We start from the raw sequence: 10871 nt of genomic DNA on the forward strand, positions 1-10871 counted from the left end.
GCATAACGCTGCAGTTTTCACACATTAGTACTGCTTTCTGTCGGTAAGCGTGTGCTCAGAAGTGTAATACAAGTCCACGGTAAACACAAGTTTTTAATTTGCTTTCGCTGTAGACACAGGAACTTTGTGCGGATTTAACTTTTAGACACTCATGAATAAAACATATGTTAATGGTTTTGCGTTTCGTGCAGGATTCAGGAAATATAATCTCATACATGAGCAAACAAAGCCTCCAAGCAAACAAAACTCGTTAATGCTGTGTTCAGAGCCGGATTACAGTGGATGACGTCTCAATCTAGAAAACACTGGTTCAGGGAAGGAGCAGGAAGAACAGATTCTTTTCCCACAATTACACACAAGTTCATCACTTAACCAGGGGTACTAGCTATTAGATACTTTCATGCAGTTGCAGATGAAAATAGAGTTTGCCGGCATTAGGTTGGTTTCTTATTTACATTATACTATCACACACATCAAAAGTTTCAGCTCAATCCAAACGGTATAATCGGCTGTAAATAGACCCGCGGTAGATGATTTGTGCAAAATTAACCACGTTCCGTTTGGATGTCGGCAAAGTTCGGTCTCTGTCAAGAGGAGTATTGAGGGTAACAGAATTATCATAATACATGGTGGCACGTATCACAAACACTGTCAGAATGAGGACTTAAGGCTAAGCTCAAGGATTTCACAGCTAATTGTGCAGAAGAAGATTGCACTGAATTACAGTGATCAAATGAGGCAGGGAAGATTTTGAAAGAAGATTAAGCACCTTAAATAGCAAATGGATGACGGGATATTTTAAGTTCTCTCTTCTGTATTTAGCAAAGGAAATGAACGCAGCTCTGGTCATCCTTAAACGTAGGAGAGATAGAAAGACTGCAGGTAAAATGGAGCAGCAGGAAGAAGAACTGTGTTATGGATTCAGTATGTGCTGTATGTATATGAATTGCAGTCATCTTTTACCACATGTATGTGCGTTGTTGATCTCCTTCTCAGTTCTTCATGGTAGAGAGGAGGCTGCTTGGAAGTTGCTCGAGATCTTCCCTCTTCCGCATTCTTCATTCATGTTTACGTTCTGTGTACAGGACTTTCTTCCTTTCTATCCCTGTGAAAACTTTTTCTTATTTTCAAAACCACAGGTGCAGCAGTAGATGATGCCATATGGTATCCAGATTGTAAAACCCCTCGAAGCACATTTCTAATTTTTGATTTCGGGCCAATAAAACAAATTGATTGGACTTGCATCGATTTCTTCTCCCACCTTTCCCAGATTGGACCAATGTTTCCCTCTCCATAGGATAACACTTGACATTAACACATCTGCTGTATGCATAGAACTAAGATAGGGCCATAATTTTAAACATTTAAAAGTGAGGCAACATTATTAACTGACCGTGAAATAACCCCATTGATGTTATGGCAAAGATGTCTATGTGCTGTGTTGCAGAGATGTTTACTGAAGTTGGCATGCTAACCAGCTCCTTATACTGAGTGAATAGGAACTTGTCTGAATGTTGCCACTGTACATCTCATTCTAACAACTTTTTATGACATTTAGGGAGAGTGCTCCTAAATGCAAGTTTTGGCTTTTATAAAATGATTTTATCCTTAATGTTGCTCTGTAAAGCAAACACCAGCGGGCAGTGGGAGGAAGCAGCATCATAATATCTTCATCATCGGCTCATTTGTTTAAAGTACTTAATATGACATTGGTACACTAGGGTTTAAAACTGCTTGCATAGCATCTGTAAACGCTGCTGCGGCAGCCTCATGCCACCCTTTATTAACATACAACAAAAACATACAATCCCTGGGAGCGCCTCTCCGAAGTCATCTGGTTCATTAACTGTCTAAAGTTCTGCACACACCCAACACTGCGAAGCACTGCATTAAAAATCAGACCCTCAGCCTTTATTTCCACGTCCTCCCACGACATAAGGAGACAAACAACGTTGTGTTTAATAATGAGAGATCGAGCAAGAAGACCTTTATCTCGGAAGGAGACTTGGGAAATAATGGCAGTAATTAACTGAGCGTTACTCCTCAGCAAGACCTCCTGAGAACCCCCACAGTCATCCCAGCCCTCGCTGTGCCACCTCCTCCTCTGCCTAAATTGACACTGCTGTCTAGTTTGACATGCTCGCTCACAACAGTGCCTGTGTTCAAAGCCGTGAACAGGAAACCATTTTATTGCCCAGAGCAGGGACTGTACTGCTACTTAATGCAGAACTGGATCAGTGCTCCAGCTGAATGTCAATATTTTCTTTCATGCTGTTTACTAATTCACTTCACTATCTGTCTCAGTAACCAATATACAGTCGCTCCAGGAAGTCCCTCACGATAAAAAACTGGATTTATCGAAATAAATTGGTCATCGCCGTGGAATCGTAACCTTGCACCTAACTGTTCATTTTAGTGCTGTGGGTGTGTGAGATGTTAATCTGCGTGAGGAGCACATGTTCCGGGGGGGTCGGGGGGCTGCTGTGTGCTTGGCGCCCGCCGCAGAAACCTGCAATAAATCAGCACAACGCGATAATATATGAATGCGAGAAAAAAGAGAGGCATGATCATTACGCTTTGACAGCTCACACAGCCACTATCCGCAGCACGTGTAGTAGATCAGCCACGTTAACACCAACATCTAGACATTTTTGCCGTGACAAATTGCAGTGCACAGCCCCCCTTTCAGGACGGAAGATAGGATTGTATTTTCCCACTTTTGGCCTTTATGTCCTTATAGAGAGCATATGATCATGGCATGAGGATGTAATAATCCAACTGGCTCTCAAATTGGGTACAAATACACAACCTCAGACTTTCAGTTTGCATGTCATGCATATTTTGTGTGCAGCTGATACTACTTATTAAATTCTGTGGGAGTGCAGGTACATAATCATTGACCGTTGTCATTATAAGAAAAATAAACACAGTGGTCACAGTTTGGCTAGAGGCGACAAAACTACTTTGTAAGGTCCAGTAAAAGCGGTAGAACAGCGCTATGTCAGTACATCAATACATACATTACGTCAGTTAAACTGGCAATGCTTCACTTTTTTTGCTTCGACTTTTCATTCTGAAGGAAATGCTGATTGCACAATATAATGACACCATCATCGTCATCATCATCATCAATGCTATTCTTCAGCCACCAGGCTGGACTTTTCCTGGAAGTAGAAAGCTGAATTACAGCACAAAGGACGCCCTTCTGCCATTACGCAACCAAACCTGTAAGACGCATTGTTTTCCCCCGGTCTCTGTTCCCAGGTAACTGCGGCAAACCTGTGATAACTGTGGAAGCTCCACACTGCAAAAGAAAAAGAACACCACTGATGGAAGAAGCAAAGAAGATAAAGAGGGAGAGTGATAGAAACCGAGGTCAAATGAGAGTGAACTGAAGGGCATTCACTCAATGGAGAGCCCTCCAGTGTTAAAATCTGTCCCCTCGCTGATATGTGTTCCCCCTGAGTCAGGGGCCCTGACCACCGTACAAAACCGACTTTTTTCTAGGTCAGTAAGAAACAAAACCTGCCTACTTATTAATGCAACCCAGTGTTTTTCTCTGCCTTGTCAGAGCACTGGGTTCAGGGTTTCTAGGTCAAAATGTGATTCTTAACGGTTGTTTTTTGCTTTGGGCAGTAGCCAGGCTGCTAGCTATATTTGTCCCACAGGGAAAACACCAGGAGGGGGGAAAGTTGAAAAGTTGCCTGTTCTGTTTAACTTATGGACGCAGGTTGAAATAAGTTAAGGGTGAAAGTCCTACATTTGTCTTACACACCCATTAACCCCAACCTCCATTATACCTTCACTCTTTACACTACATCACCTGACATTATTATGCATAGTTATATAGTTTTGGATGCATTTCCACAAAACATATTGGGAGTGATTGGTACGTCGCCAGCTTGCAAATGTGGACTTTGCCTTACTGCAGTCTGATATTTGGTTATTTGTACAAACACTGAAGCAACTAGGCTGACTATTCATTGTATTTCCTTCTCCTGTCAAAAATCCACAGATGGGAAATTGTGATAAACCTTGCATTGTGGTAGCAATTCACAAACAGCTTGAAACCTCAGCAGCTTCTTGAGATTTTGCTTGAAGGCTGGCTTGAAATCAGCTATTTCAGCCCCTGAGTCCCTGCTCTTTTGGAAATGGCTTTGCTATCACTGAAAAAAAAAAAAAAAACAGGTTCAGGAAAATCAACTTGACATCTGCCCTCCTACAGCATTTAGCCACCATATTTGCATTATCATCACCCTGACTCTCTCCTGTTGGGCTTCTTGAAAATTGTTGATGCTGTTGAGCCTCACAGCTTGCGCTGTAATTGCCATTCGACAGCATCCCTCAACTCAATCAATTAGCGCGATTATGCCCACAGTATTTTTGTTATAACAGCTTTTTTATGTCAGCATTTGCAGTATGCCTCTTTCAAAGCGAGAAAAAAATATCCCTGAAGCAGACAATCTCTAATGTCTGTCTGTCACTCCTCACTAAAACTTGACTGTCTGATGCGTTGACAGCTAACCGTCCTCCCGACACCGGCTTCAAACTGAAGTGTAATCAGTCAAAGGAGGAAGAAGATCTCAGCCAGACAAGCTCTCCTGACAGTCCTCACGTCACAGGCTTGAACAGACAGACAGCAGGTGTCAGGTATGTGATTGTTCCAACTCTTTTTTTTTGTCCCCAGGAGATCACACAGGAGGAAGATGGCAGAGTTGTTACTTTGCAGTAAAAGTGTTGAAAGAAAAATTGAGCCCTAAATTTCCTCTTCTCTTTTGACTGCATCAGACACTCAAACGTTATTGAACCAGCACAGTCTCATGGTACAGTTTCAATACAAAGTAAATCTCAAATCATGTGAGATGTTTTTTTTAGAAATACAAAGTCTATCTCTGCCTCCTGAGCTGCTGTCAGCCATCTCAACATATAGCACATATCTCCATGTTTCTGCAGACAACAGATTATTTGCGGGCTTCACATATGGGATCCATTCTTGTCCTGCTGACTGTTGGTCATGGCTGAAAAATGATGGCAAGGCGGCGCTGTGGTTCCTTGAATTGCCATTTGAGGCTTGCTCCAGAAATGAGTCAAGCCCTCATGTTAAAATGCCTTATAACGTTTCAAAAGAGATTAACATGTGTACACTCTGGTGCAAAATACGGTTTTGGTCCCTATGAAGGTATTATCAGCTTTTCAGTCATGGAACTTGTCGTCCTTGTTTGCATTGATGTCTTTTGGAGAATTGTTCATGCAAATATCAAGTTAAATCTGGTAACAGCAGAAGTCGGGGTTTTAGATTAATAAGCGACCCTGCTAGCGTTATCCAGCAGACAGCTGCTGGAGCTGGTGCTAGCTCTGGAGGAGACACCCGTGGGCTGAGCCCAGGGCCTCTATAGGAATAAACATCTGGAGTTGAGGAGAGCACAGAGTTGATGTTTGAAACTTTTGGGACTGAAAAGTGCAGCATGACTGCGCAGTAGTTAGTGCTGTAGCTCCACAGCACAGAGTTTACCTGTTCTGCCCGAGTCCGCGTGTGTCTGGCTTCCTCCCCCAATCCAAAGACATGACAAAAAAAAAATCGTTGACTCTCAATTGAATGGTTGTTTGTCCCTATATGTCAGCCCTGTGATGAACTGGCGACGTATCCAGTGCCAGTGCTCGCCCATTGTCAGCTGGGATTGGCTCCAGACCCTGAGAAGGAAAAGTGGTTACAGACAACAGGAGGATAACAGAAAGAGCTGCAGTCACTAGCCCCATTCACACTGCCGTTTACATGCGGGGATCCTGTGCCAATTCCACGCCTCCTCCTCTGTGTGAAAGTTTCAGGTGCGGCGAGGGGTGAAATTTCGCTCCGGCGCTGATCCACCTCCGGAGGTAGTATCAGGGCCGTATTATTGGCGAACAGAACCAGTGTTTTTGAACCAATATTTAGCCTACCTCTGAAACATGGTGAAGCAGAAATTCAAAACAGGCAATCCAACATTTATACCCTCTTAATACAATGACTCAGTGTGTGCAGAGTAGGAAGCAGTGTCTCTACCAAGCTGTCTTTGTTATAATTAGTAGATTGTTGGATGCTGGACCCAAAAGCGGAAACCAAGACGGGGTTATGGTTAAAGCAATTCATTTAGGTGCTCATGTGGATGGGCACTGGAGGAAGGCTTTTGCTCAGGCTGGTGGCTCAGCCGGCGGAGTAGCTGGGGCTCACGATAATGGTAGGCTGAGACTTAGGGGGAGACTCACTCTTTTTCATTCTTCGCACAACCATTTCTGTCACTTTTCATGTGCAACACTACGAATGCCTGTCTGAACATGTGTGCTGCTCCCTATAGTCAGAAAATGATTGTGTCTTGCCCCACTCTGTGACAGCATGCTCTACATCCCTTGATAGAGCTCGACTGGAAAGGGAGAACACGTCCTGCAAACTGCTACACTGCACTTTTCATGCATGCACTGGCCTTTTTTGTAAAGAAACAAAGGATAGGGGTAAGATTTTTACATTTACTTGCCTGTTTTATCATTCATAGTCTGATTTTGCTCGTCAGTTATATATATATAAAATAAAGCCACTTTTGTCCTTAGAAAGTTAATCGTCAATAAGGCCACTGTTCATGCCCTTGTTTGCATGTGCACAATTCAGAAGAACAGGTCTGAGGAAGTTGCTTAAAGAAAAGCATACATACATTGACAACTAACTAAGTCCCTCTGTGAAAGCTTGAACCAAAATGCTTTTCTCACTGACAGGTGACCAGGAAATACCGATGATCTGATATAACTTCACTTCCCCCGCTGTCACCATGCAGAATCTGTCTGTTTCCTCCATTTTGCGCAGAAATATACACACGATATATAGCTTACAATTCGTTCACGTACATCTTAAGTGCTTCTGCTGTTTTTTTTCTTTGATCAGATTTATTTTTCAAAGACCATGTTATGAACACATTAGGAACAGGTGCTCCATACCAGATTTAGCTGCCCTTGATCGGCAGTTGTTGAAGGCAAAGTGAATCAGAGTTTCTGCCTCCGGACATATTCTGCTGTTCCATTTCTGACCGCAATCGCCGTGAATGAATGAGGAGATACAAACTGTGCGTATTCTTTATTCGCCATGGATAGCAAACAATCTGTACAGAGACAGAGGAACATGTTAAGGCTTGTGTTAGGCAGCAAAGAATGATGATAATGGGTATGGTAAAACAGTATTGCCTTACACATACACACAGTTAGGCCACATTGTTGGTTATGTTAGTAGATTACAAGTCGGTCATTTCAATATGAGTTCATAGACATAGATGAACACAATGGGGCATAAATAAAATGTCTCAAATCAGTCCTGTAGCCTAATACTTCTCTGCTGCATATCTGCACAATAAGTTTATTCCAGTCCATTTTTTTTCAATGTAAGACATGTTGTTCTGGTGAGAATGTCTCCATCCCGTATTCTTCCATCAATAATCCTGTTTTAACTCTACTGCAAAAAACTCTTCTGTTTTTATTTGTGTTTTTTTTTGTAATTTGCATGTCAGTGCACTATTTAAAAACAAACCCTAATGATGAAATCATAACGAGTGTTTCAGGTCATTAACCGCTGTGATAACCTGCACTTTGCTATACAGACACACACATACAAGCACTCACACATTTCCTTTAAAAAAAATCTGCATAATCCAGTTTATCCAATGTCACTGCACTATTCACTTGTCATGTGTTGTGTTCAGAAACGCAGGACATCATTCCATCTTTACATTATTCAATAAATCAAAGCAAAAATTCACAGTTTGCAGACTCACAACAGTTTGTAATGTGAACTTCTATTTGATTTCTTGCGCTGCACATTTTTGGTTAAATCCACAGCTGTGATCATAAAAGCTACAAGGGAGAGACACACACAGACAATTTGAGCGTTAGCTGAGTGTAAAGTTTATGTTCATCTGCTTCTTTAACGCAGAAAACAGTCAGCAATGCAGGCTGGATCTTCTACGCATGTAAATCAGTTTAGATCAGAGTGGTTTACTTTTACTTTATTCGTCCTTCTGCACCCGGAGTTGAGGGTGCTCTTACTCTATTCCTGAGACTCAGATTCATTCTGAGTAACAAATCAGTATATGAGTCATACAAAGTATTTCTTAATGAACTGCCTGCGTGGGAGAAATGTGAGCTGAATCTGTTAACTTAGATAACCAAGCAGCTGACAATTAGAAGTGACTTAACAGCTATTTGTCATGTTCAGAAACATGTCACATTGAATCTTTTGTTGGTGATGCACTGAATGTTAATGTTTTGACAGCTCAAGTGTGAAGTACGTCCTTACCCACTGCCGCTAAGACTGTGTTGCGCCAGCCAAAATTAGCATTCCAGTTCATACAAGAGTTCAAATGAATTATGGATGCACCTTATCAATCCAGCTATTTTGGACTTTGCAGAAAGTAAAAATAAAATAAGCTTTGTGGCAAACACATGTCTATGATACTTACATGATTTGTTCAGCAAGATAATCACCTTTATGTTTATTTTAAACGTAAATGCAATGAGCAGAAGAAAAAAGCTAACATAAGGCTATGAATAAACTAGTGTTAATCATGGTCACCACCACTAAGCATCTTCCTGCACTATACTATATACACCTCATAAATCAAGTAATCAATATACAAATTGTAAAGTTAGAGTTTGAATAGTCTGCTACTGAAGTCCACCTATAAAGAGGGACTTGCGAGTAGATGAGTCTCAGTGTTCAGTTTGATGATATTTAACGTCTCTGATAACTTTTGAAGTCTCATTCAGTGTTCAAGCATGCCGTGTGTACTGATGTATTGTAAATGTATGTATGTAGAACATGTGTTGACCACATCCTTTATTTAAGGCATTTAACCAGAAAGCCATTCAAAAAACATACTGACTTCTAGATGTTAATCCCATTGCACTGCTAAAACAAATTAATAGTAACGAAAAGGTGCATTTTCATGGCACTTTTATCCAAAGCACCTTACAATCTGCTTTTCATCTAACACACTCACTGATGGGAGCATGCTGCCCTGCAAGGTGCAGGAGTGACTGACGCTGGCTGTGAAGCGTCTTGCCCAAGCACACTTCGACATGTTGAGTTAAGGACTGAACCGTCAACCCTGTATTCTGACGAACCACTCTACCTTCATAATCACAGCCACCCTGGAAAGTAAGCATGAATATCCCAAATGGTCCTTCTAGAGCCATGAAACACACACACACACACACACCCACACCTTGAACTTGGAATTTGTATCTCATGCATATTCAACAAGCAGTCGTCTGAGTGGGTGTCAAATTCGTATTAGTTCTCAACTTCTCACATCCATCCAAGAGAGAACTGCTTGAATCGAAATGATAGCTCAATTATACAGTGCAGGGACACATTTCCACATTTGACTCACTCAGGCCTGTAACAGCAGAACCTGCGGCATCAACAGCAGCACTCACTTCAGGTGAAAGGCAGCCAACCTGCTGGTATTGAAACATTTAGATGTAAATATATTTGTGGGAATCTGTTGAATAATCGGAGACTGTTAATGATTGTCACACTGCCTCGGCCAGTGATAATGCTACATGGTACGCCACTCTGTCTTCCTTTTTCCAGGTGGCATGTGAACATCTGTTACACAGTTCCCTTGACACAAAACTCAAAACAGATAAGGTGGAGGAAAGAAAAGAAATGACTGACTTAATTTACAAATTGCCCACCGCGCCTGACGGGTGAAATTGTTGAGGTATTCCTTGTTGATCTCTCAGATTGATCAAAAAAGGGTTGCTCTCTCGTTCTTTCTTTGTCTGAGACTCACTAAGCCTCACGCTGGTCTCTGGGATACAATTCTATCTTTAAAATGGCATTAATTGGCTCATCTTCATTGGGTCCTCGCAATATGGATTGACTCTGATACCTGGAGCCCAATACATAGGAGCATCCTTAATATTCATTACGCTCACATAAGCATCTACTTTGTGAGATTAGCTGAGATAATTGTAAAAATTTAAATAATTTAAAACATCTCTAACTGAAATTGTATATCCATTGGTATTGAAAGAGATGGGGTAATGGAAGCAAATCATGTCCCATTAGAGAAGAGGCTCTTTATTCAAGAATTTTTAACACATAGTTGGGGCATACATCATTTTGCCCACACGAAAGGGAAACATCAGAGTCACGTATCTCATGTTATTAAAAAAAAAAAAAAGAGTCAATAAGCTAAGAAATTATTTTGAATTGTAGCTTGTTGTTGTTGTTCTTGCCGAGAGTTAGCTGAGAAGATTGATACCACTCAGTATCCGAGTATACATGCCGGTGAGAAAATCTAATTACTGCCGAAAGCATGTCATACCCCGGTATGCTAGGTGGCGCTGTGCCCATTTCAACTAGTGTTAACGGGGCCACCTCCGGCTGACCTCTTTACATCACCAGCTGCCTTGGCATTCAAGAAAGATGGCGTACGAAGAGCGAGACGAAGCTACATCTTTGTACACTTCGTATATGGTGTACATGATAATTACACAAACTAGATGCACAATGGCGCTGCCGTCCGTCTACTTCCAGCTCACGGCCCCGGCAGAAAAATCTCACACCTGCGCAGAACACAAAATCCGATCCGATCCGCTGGAAACTTATACATGCAGGAGTTAATGCGACTTTCAATCGAATAATCTACGTGGTGTAATTCGACTATGAGAAATCCGATCCGGTCCGATTTTAGTCAGACTAAGGTGTATACATGCATCTTAAAAATCCGATCATAGTCAGACTAACGCAGTAATTCGGTTTTCTTGAGTGTCATGTAAACGCACTGACTGTCTTATCGCTTCCTTATATGTAAAGCTAGAGCCAGGAGAAGGTTACTATAAAGCGT

Source organism: Sparus aurata, chromosome 13 (genome assembly GCF_900880675.1).
Source record: "Sparus aurata chromosome 13, fSpaAur1.1, whole genome shotgun sequence".
Taxonomy (NCBI): domain Eukaryota; kingdom Metazoa; phylum Chordata; class Actinopteri; order Spariformes; family Sparidae; genus Sparus; species Sparus aurata.